Consider the following 10281-nt stretch of genomic DNA (forward strand, 5'->3'; position numbering starts at 1 on the left):
AAATTGTAGACAGCTGTTGGTACAGCTGGTTATGACTTGCATCATGCTTGTATTTTAAGCTGATACCGGTTTCAATGAAACTCAGTTCGTATCCAAAGAGTCACAATGAAGACACTGTTTCTATCGTGTTGCTCCATTCTTCTACTCTTTTCGTTACTGTTGGAGGTAGGGGCCGTCGCTCCCGGTTGCGAATGGAAAGGGGGGAAGCCGGTCAGTTGACAAACTTTCTGAGCGTAGTATTGTGATGCAAAGTGTTCAATGATGAGGAATTTTATTGTTTATTGAATTCTACCACCTTCAAAATAGAGGCAAAAATGTTTCATGAAGAACCTCTTTGCTATTTTCATTCCTTTAGGAATGTCCCAACGGGTTCAATGCGTTGAACGAAAAACTCAGGATGCAGGTTGTAATTAATAATCGTTCTTTCTTAAGAATGTGTGCATTGACGGCGCAGGCAGTTTGTCGTTGGTGTAAGCACTAAATAACTAAAAGAAGCAAATTAGCCTTTAAGTTTAGTTCCCTGATGTTTATTGGTGGATAATGCTGTGAGTGTTTTTGTTTTTGTTCGTGTTCTTTAGTTTAGACTTGGTGTGTGTGCCGCGGACACTAGTATTGTAATTTACTGCATGTTAATTGTCTTTCTTAGTTCTTTAACTCTTTAGTACTAATTATTTTAACAAGCCAACACCCCTTCCTTTTTTTGCTGGTTTGGTTAAGCCTCTTTTATGTCATATCTGTTGTGAATTCAGTTATCTTAGTTTATTAAGTTTAAAGAAGTTTACCCTTTATTTTTACAGAAAAAGAGAGCGCAGTGGCGAAGGAAGATTTGCCTTTCTGCTCGTGAGCTGAACTGTGACAAGGAATTTTAAACCGTGATAAGCCAGTGTTAATCGAAACGAATACAGGAACCATTCCAATTCATGATGAAATATATACATTAACAGAAACTTGTGAAAGCGTTTTGACGATAGCCGGGAAATAAATATTGAAAAATGATTTTCTTTCCTTATTGTTTTTTGTTAACATTTGAATTCCTGGATAAAAGTTGACTATTTAATGCTTCGATGCCATGTATTCCAAAACAAAAGATCGCAAATGAAAGGTCAATAAGCCTATCATAACTATATAGCAAAAAACCTTATAACAAATTCTTAATAGTGTGTAATTTTTATAATTTATAATTTGTAAGTCTCGTGCTTTTTTAATTCTAAATTGTAATGTCTTTACTTCCTGAAGTTTTTCCTAAAAAAGAAAATGAATACTTTAGTTCGGTCGTGTGTGTCATATTAACGCCCGAAGAAGTGTACCAATGAAATAAGATGCAGTGATCTAAGCCTTCACGTCCTAAACAAATAGTGGTCGTAACGCTATAAATAAGAATTTAAATGCTGTGTTTTTTGCGCTTAATTTGGCAAAACACGCTTGGACGATTATATCCCCCATTCAAGATAAAGTGTAGTCAGGGAAACTGTGGCTCATCTTGAATTGGTCACTTTATTTTTATTATGGAAAGTGATGAAAAATCAGTACATTATGGATTACCAGGCAAAAAGGACTTATTCAATATTCCTGCATTAATACAAGAAAAAAAACCGAAAAGAATAAGATCCGTCTATAGAGGGTTCCATTTTTCTATCTCAAGATGTTAATGGTTCAAAGGGCGAAATGACTTCCCGTGCTGTCCATGTCTCCATCTGGCAACATGTAGCAATACTCCAAGCAGGATAACTGCTTACAGGTCCCCCGATAAAGCCTTCCTCTTTTCTTTATTGCCTCTTCGGACAGTTATATTTTTAGAGTATATTATTCGTCAGCTGGTGAACAGCTGCCGCTCATTATGAACCAGGTTGACATCGAACTGGCGTCAGTGTTTAAAACGTGTTGTGTGCATGTCAACTAACAAATTAATGAAAATTGACGAGTCTTAGCTCACCACGAAAAACTCGCGCTGAGAGCGACCCAAGATTCTTGAGTATTAAGTAACCTGTTGTGAATACAATATATATGAATTTGGATTACGGATTAAATAAAATGACCTCCTATGAGTTGCTTAGAAGCATTAAATGCAGTCTGTTTTTTTGTAACAACCCTTTTTCGAAAAACGCCGTTCAGGAGGAGATTAGTATCATGGCCGGCCAGAAAAAAATATGACTGAGGCAATGTCCGTGATTAAATTATCTTCGGAAGTATTTTAAATGTTTATGATGAGTACATATTAAAGACGACACTGGAATCACGCTTTATTTTAGAATTTCACGAAAAAATGACCAAAGCAAGTGCTTCGGTTTGCCTCATACTTACTGGCTACGGCCCTGAATATTAACAAACATTTTAACAAATCCAGGCTGAGAATTTCGAGATAGTTATTTAAGGCTGTGATCTTTATTTGGCTTAATTTTTTTTGTTTGTTTGTTTGTTTTTATGTGAGTAGTATACACAATAAAGGTAAGAGAAATGTAAAACTGTAGTCTAACAGGACAATTATCAGTCAAATACTGAGGGACGTTTTTTTTACATCAACAGTGTAGTTTTCTTACTTCAATGACGAACAACTCAATGTGTACGGTCGATATACAACTTTAAGAACATGTTAAGAACGTCTTCAGGCTCAAATACAAAAGAATAAGAACGTTCGGCGTCAGCCCCAAAATTAGACGTTGTTATCAAAAAGGAGAGTGCAAAATAAACACTTGAACGGGACTCAAAAACATGATCATGCGATTTCACCGCATACTTTAAGGTGGCTTACTACAGATTTTTTAGGGAGGCGCGGTGGTCTCATGGTTAGTGTGCTCGACTCCGGAGCGAATGGTCTGGGTTCGTGTCCTGGCCGTGGACATTGTGTTGTGTTCTTGGGCAAGACACTTTACTCCCTCGGTGCCTCTCTCCACCCAGGTGTATAAATGGGTGCCGGCGAATTTAATGCTGGGGGTAACCCTGCGATGGACTAGCATCCCATCCAGGGGGGAGTAGAAATACTCCTAGTCGTTTCATGCTACAGAAACCGGGGATAAGCTCCGGCCTGATGGGCCACTTGGATTGTAAGCTGACCTTTTTTTTTACTACAGTTTTTCCCCCCGAGAATTTCACAATTAAGGTGGCTCAAACCAGTTTCAACACTTGAAAGAAACGTTCCTATTACAAGGATTGACACTACACCACTTTATCACTTAACAGCAATGTTATGGTGCCATGTCAAACACCAATTATTGCTGAAAAAGATTCGGTCATTTTATGACGTAAAAAGTTACCGTGGCAACACTGAAACAACAACTTTTATTGACCCCTTATACTTGAAAAAAATTAATGTATATGAAGTAAGAATTTAAAGCTAAAAGGGGTGTTTGCTTCCTAAAATAACTAGAACGTTGTAACTTTCTAGCTACTGTTAAAACAAGGCTAGGAAGCCAAACTACACACACACACAAACAAGGACAAACAAAATTTACAAGCCATGGGGAGAAGGACAGATAAACTAGGATGAAATCCTGAATAAAATAAACGAAAATTTCAAATATAAAGCAGCAAATAAATCACAGAATAAACTGCGAAGAAACTCATTACCCAAAGGAAGAACAGGAAAACACTTTATCACTTTTTTGGGGGCAACAGGAAAGCCCTGCAAAAACACTCCATATTTTGGCTTTAGCTGCTCATATCTCAAAAACGAACTCAGTGACCTTCATTTTTCAAATAGAATACTGCAAAGGTTTCCAATGATGCAAAATTGTGCTCAACATACATACATAATTTATTTGGCATAGCAGGGTAACAAAAAGGCAAATAAAGAAAGCTGTTTTGCCCCTCTAATTGATAAATAAAATAAAATTAAATTAAATTAAATTAACTATGTAAATAAGAAAATTGTTTCAACTTTGGAGTAGTCACAAAATATGCAGTTTCCAAAATTTGCAAACTTTAAGAACTGCAAATAAAATTAGCCTTGAGAAACTCTTCTTGTACTGTAGAAAACCCAAATTAATGAAAGTCAATCACTACTTTAGAGTTCAGTAACTAGAAGCACAATGAAAGAGACAACCATCAGTAAGTCACCCTTTTTACCAATAGAGGGATATAGAGTTGTTGACATTGCAAAGCTTCAAAGGGATCTTAGTAAAGAGGGTGGCAACGGGGTTAACCGCCAACCGTCAAATGTCCAAAAAATTGACCGTCAACGGTCACTAGTACTTCGCATGACGTGGCCAAACACCACTCCTATTAGTCAAGATAGGAAATTTAAAAACCCTCAGAGTTTTGCTCTAACGAGTACATCTTTCTAGACGAAATAAGGGCTGGGTTTTTAAAGATTTCTCAGCGTGGGTTGGTTTTGTATAAGATGCCAGTTGTTGTTTAAAATCTATTTGAGATAAGGCACTGCATAATAAACGGGCAAAATCTTTTCGCGCGTTTTTTTGTTTATTTTTAGAGCCAGCTTTCTTTCAAAGCCGCTGTTACACGTTGAAACTTTTAGGAGAAATTTGCGTGTAACGGCGCTGCGAAACAAGTTCACCAGGCGTTGCACCATGCAATGGTCGGCTTTCGTGAAACTCTTTTTGAACTTCCGTTGCGAGACAAGTTTCACGAAAAGTAGAACCTCTTTCTACTACTTCAACGGTCGCAACGACCACAGTGGTGATAATAACAACTGTTTCACCATGTGACACCACTTCGTGAAACTTGTCTCGCAACGGAAGTTCAAAACGTTTCACGAAACAGACCATGTTACAAGGTGCAACGCCTGCTGAAACTTGTCTTGCAGGGCCCCTGCATGTAAGTTTCAGCGACAGTTTCATCTAAAAGTTTCAACCTGTAACAGCGGCTCAAAACTGACTTCAGATAACGGCATGTTCACAAGGTTATCTGGATAACCCCTGTGGCGTGTTCTTTGTTTGAATTGTGCGTTGTTTTCTTCAAATTTTGGTTTTCAGTGAAGTGTTAGGTCTGAGAACCTCTACGGCTTAGCCTTTGATGAAACCTTTTCTGACCCCTAATGGGCGAGAGGAGGTAAAATGCGTGAGCCAGTCTCGTCGCCAGAGCCCTCCGTTTCTTTTGGTCACGTGGTCGGCGAGATGAAAGGCTCTGGTCGCAGCCAATACCGGATGTCCGTAAATCTCGGACATCCGCCAGGGCACGCGCACTTCTTTCAAATTTCACTAGTCGTGAGTGAGGGTAGAGAAGATATTGGTATATTGGATGCTTCCTGTGTGGATCATTTCGAAGAAGCGTTTAAAAGGCTTTGATTGCGCTTTTTTACAAAAGTTTGGCTTTATCAACGGAGGGCTAACGCTCGAAACGTCAGCTTTTAGAATCTCTGTACGGTGGCCAGTTTACATTATCAAGTTCCGTTGATAAAACCAAATTTTTGTATACTACTTCCCCATCGACGCAGCACCACAGTTTCTTTAGAAACTACCCCCTTCATTCATTTGATTGCGCTTGTCGGTTATCATACAACAAAACAAGATGGTTACTAAGATGGAGAATGACCTCGCTGCAGGCAATGCAATAGGAAACTTAAGTAGCGACGACGGCGACGGCAACGAGAACTTCAAACATTTGCGTATTTAGTGGACGAAAACAACAGCTTGTCACGCCCTGCACGAGTGTGTTTCATTTTTGTCCGTTTCTCAGCCGTTGTCTGCAAAACAACAACGTGAAATAGCCAAATTTGAGGTTTTATCAAGGATGTCAGCACTTGAGGAAATATTTTCATTTCCTGCCCCAAATTAAGTGCCGTTCCGACCAGTGTCGTTCTTGAAGAGCTACCACACCCCTGCGCTATGAAGAAGGTTGAAATAGTCACGAAGTGATTACAATAACAAAAATTTGTATTTTGAGATGACATTTGCGTTACCGTCGCCGTCGTCGTTGCATAACTTCTCTATTGATTTCGCGGAAACTTATACGCCTTTTTCGGCGTAGTTGCCATATTTCAGAAGTTTTTATTTAATCTTTTGTAAAGCGCGCCAACAAGGGCTTGTCACGTCCCAATTGTTCTCGCCATATGGGCCGGAAGTAAAATGTGATGCGTAGTTCTTGTAATTTCATTTTGTTCTGCGCATACAATTTTAATCAGCCAATGAAAATATCCGAATTTTTAGGTGCGACCAGAGCCTTTTGTCTCGCCGACCACGTGACCAAAAGAAACGGAGGGCTCTGGGGACGACAATGTGCGTGAACTGGAAAGTTTCTGTCTGTTTAAAGTGCGTGCGTACACCAAGAATAGAGCGTCCTTGTATAACGTGACAGGTATCTAAGATCTGAATCTCAGTAGTGAATTTTACAGTCGGATAATAGTTATTTGCTAGCTCTGTCAAATTGTTTATTTCTTCTTTGGTTATACTCCATAGAGGAAAGATGAAGTTGCTTGTATGGACTTGGTTTCATGATATCTGTTTCAACACACAGCCACGAAAATGTTGGCAAAGGATAGTGCGGTTCCGTGCGTTTAAAAGTAGCTTTTACCGTTGAACAAGAAAGAAATTTGTTTCAAGATAAGGCGCAACAAATCTTTGAGAAAGTGAGTAGGTATAGGAGGGTTATGTTTATGGAATGTACGCCCAGCGGTAAGCAAGGTACTGAGTTAGACACATAGAACTGTTAAATATGCTGTGTTTATTGGAGATGATGACTCCCCTACAAGTTCGCGAATCAGAGAAGAAGTCTCTTATAACTAGAATAAATGCACACTAATAAACCACCTGTGCAAACTTAAATCTGAAAGATTCTTTCCACATGGTGAGTCAGTATTAAAAAAAAAATTGTCGAATAAGGTCCTAGAGTATCTCGGCAAATGTTTTAGCTATGCTTTTTTCCAGAATGCATGGAACATAGCTAGCCTACAAGAGTTTATCAAAGCAATTGTTTCTCATGCTTTTGGGAATCATGTAATTTGCAAAGAATGGTGCGGACAGAAAAAGGATGCTGGCAGTTACAACCACAAAGATTTGCCTTATGGCAAAGACTTGAAAAGAGAAAACCTGAAAAAAGCCTTAGAAAGTTTTAAATTTATTCAAGTAAAGAGGTTGTAAAAAAAAAAGAGTGCACTTAACGCATCATCACAAAGAAATGAAAGCCTTAATGGCATGATCGGATCCAAAAACTCCAAAATTCGATTTTATAGTGGTAGTGAAAGTACTGATCAGCGAATGGCATGTGCCATAGCACAGAAAAACTTTGGAAAACTATACCTTGTAAAAGTTTTAGAAACTGCTGCTATTAACCCTGGGTCCACCATTAATAGTCAAATAAAAAAAAATGGACTACGAGAGAATACAAGCCAAAAATCTCGAACAAACAAAGGCTTTCAAGAAGAGGAGACGACAGTTCACTAAAGCTCGTGCAAGCAAGGATGGTTTTCTAGAGTCAAGAGAGGGAACTGCATATGAATCCGGTAATGCTCTCACATTGGACCCCGACATTATGAATACTAGTAGCATTTCAAAACCTGATCTCTGTCAGATTAAGAGGCATGTCCCAACTAACTGTGAACATCAAGTCGTTGGTACATCAGCAGAAGTATTGGCTTCCTATGACCTAAATCGACCAACTGTCATCGCAGCTGAAGCCTCCATAAACGGTCTTGGCGCAGTCCTTCTCCAGGTGCAAGATGACGAAGACGTAGCCCAATAAGCTATGCATCAAGATCCCTCAGTGATGCCGAAAAGCGCTATGCTGTTATCGAGAAAGAAACATTGGCATCAGTATGGGCATGCGAGAAGTTTAGTGACAATGTCGTAAGCCCGAATTTTGCTCTAGAAACTGACCACAAGCCCCTTGAAACTCTTTTAACAAGACTGAGCTGTCCAAGACACCATCACGTATCCAGCGTTCCGCCTGAGGTTGATGAGGTTCAGTGTCACTGTTCGGTATGTGCCTGGGAAACACCAGCTAACCGCTGACGCAGTCTCTCGCACACCCGCTGAAAAACTTAGACAGATGTACCAGCAGTTTGTGGAAGAGTTGAAAGCCTTTGCAGCCCAAACAGTGCTTACACTCCCAGCAACAACACAGAGACTTATTTAAAAAATATTTGAAAAAATATACAAACTTGGTTACACTGGTGGTTTAAAAGATAATATATTACAATAAAAAATGTTCCCAACGTTTCGGTCGCAATCACGGACCTTCCTCAGGGGAAGTGAAAGAAAAACCACACAAAAGCACAGATATAAACAAGACGCTGATTAAAAAAAAATTCAAGATAAGTGTCATTTTTTCTTGTTTGCGAGGGTCAAGTGTAAATACTCCTTGAGGAGTAACGCCCCGTCATCTCGGTTGAGCGGGTCTTTCGCGCAATTAATCTCCCAAGCTTCCAAAATCTTCCTTTGGTGCCAATTACTATTAGTCCTGAGAATTGTGGCCTCATCCCATGCGATATCGTGATTAGTATTTGTCACGTGGTCTGCAAGTGCTGATTTTTTGCATTGTCTCCGTCTCCGTGGGAAACCCTGTACAGACATCTTCACAGCTCGGATGGCCTTCCCCCTCGATTCTATGGTTTGCCCAAAATCCACAAGAACGGAAACCCATTACGACCCATCGTCTCATTTATTTCGTCCCCGACGTACAATCTTTCCAAGTATGTGGCTAAGATCTTAAAACCCCTGACTGGCAACTCCGCCTTTACCGTCAAGAATAGCACTGAGTTCTGTGGAAGCATTGCTGACATTAATCTTCAGAGTGACGACGAGCTTGTCTCCTTCGACGTCGTCTCTTTGTTTACGTCAATTCCGGTAGATGTAGCTGTTAATGTTGCTTACAACCGCCTGGCTAATGACGAAAATCTACCAGAAAGGACGGCCCTATCGGTTCCTGACGTTATTAAATTACTTGATTTCTGCTTGTCAACCTCCAACTTTCAATACGGCCACGAACATTATCAGCAGATCCATGGGACAGCTATGGGTTCACCCGTTTCCGCCGTAATTGCAAATATGGTCATGGAAGACCTTGAAGAAAGAGCACTAACTACTCTCACCAATCAACCTCTGTTTTGGAAAAGATTTGTGGACGACGTGAGTACAACCACGAAATCTGATAGTACTCAGACTTTTCTCGAACATCTGAATTCAAATGAACCCTGCATTAAGTTCACGGTTGAACGCGAAAGCGAGGGTAAAATTGCCTCCGTTGACACTATGGTTCACCACCAGGAAGACGGAAGATTAACTACCACTGTTTACCGGAAACCTATTCACACTGATCGCTATCTGTCCTTTTCATCGCACCATCCTAGTAAGCACAAGCGAGCTGTGGTTAAATCATTGATGGATGGATGGGCCAAAAGAATCCCCACAACAAAATCTGATCGAAGTAAGGAAAAGCAACGAGTAATATCGACATTACAGTCCAATGGATACCCCAAGCGCTTTATTTTGGATGCCAGCAAGCCAAAACCACCGTCGAAGGACACAATCAACGCTGCAGAATCCGGGCGGGGCTATAGCACAATTCCATACGTTAGCGGGACCTCTGAGCCAATAAAGAGAGTTCTGGAAAACCACGGCATCAAAGTGGCATTCAAACCCTATCAAACAATGAGCCAGATGTTCCCAAACCGAAAGACCAAATAGACAAAGAAGAAACTCGTAGCCCTGTTTATGACATTCCTTGCGCTGATTGTAGCAAGAGCTACGTAGGCGAAACGCAAAGAAAATTCTCAACAAGAAAAGGCGAGCACCAGAAGGCTGTCGCACGGAGACAATGCAAAAAATCAGCACTTGCAGACCACGTGACAAATACTAATCACGATATCGCATGGGATGAGGCCACAATTCTCAGGACTAATAGTAATTGGCACCAAAGGAAGATTTTGGAAGCTTGGGAGATTAATTGCGCGAAAGACCCGCTCAACCGAGATGACGGGGCGTTACTCCTCAAGGAGTATTTACACTTGACCCTCGCAAACAAGAAAAAATGACACTTATCTTGAATTTTTTAATCAGCGTCTTCTTTATATCTGTGCTTTTGTGTGGTTTTTCTTTCACTTCCTCTGAAGAAGGTCCGTGATTGCGACCGAAAAGTTGGGAACATTTTTTATTGTAATATATTATCTTTTAAACCACCAGTGTAACCAAGTTTGTATATTTTTTCAAATAATTTTTAAATGTACTCACCTGGTGACAAACCCAGTTTTAAAAACACAGAGACTGTCAGAGATACGAAAGTCTGAACTCGATAATGAAGAATGTGGGCCAATCAGGACCTATTGCTCTCAGGGTTGGCCAACATATATGCCACATCAACCTCTACTGCGTCCCTACTGGGAGAACAAGGCCC

The 10281-nt window shown here is 40.2% G+C and overlaps 1 long non-coding RNA gene across 1 annotated transcript; it reads left to right on the forward strand.

Moving 5' to 3' along the window:
• Positions 1 to 49: 49 nt before the first annotated feature.
• On the forward strand, positions 50 to 996 carry LOC138020040 (uncharacterized). The gene is made up of 3 exons (XR_011126299.1): positions 50 to 210; positions 356 to 403; positions 798 to 996. It is a non-coding gene; the product is annotated as an uncharacterized lncRNA (long non-coding RNA).
• The last annotated feature ends 9285 nt before the right edge of the window (positions 997 to 10281 follow it).

Source organism: Montipora capricornis, chromosome 10 (assembly GCF_036669925.1).
Source record: "Montipora capricornis isolate CH-2021 chromosome 10, ASM3666992v2, whole genome shotgun sequence".
In the NCBI taxonomy this organism is placed as follows: domain Eukaryota; kingdom Metazoa; phylum Cnidaria; class Anthozoa; order Scleractinia; family Acroporidae; genus Montipora; species Montipora capricornis.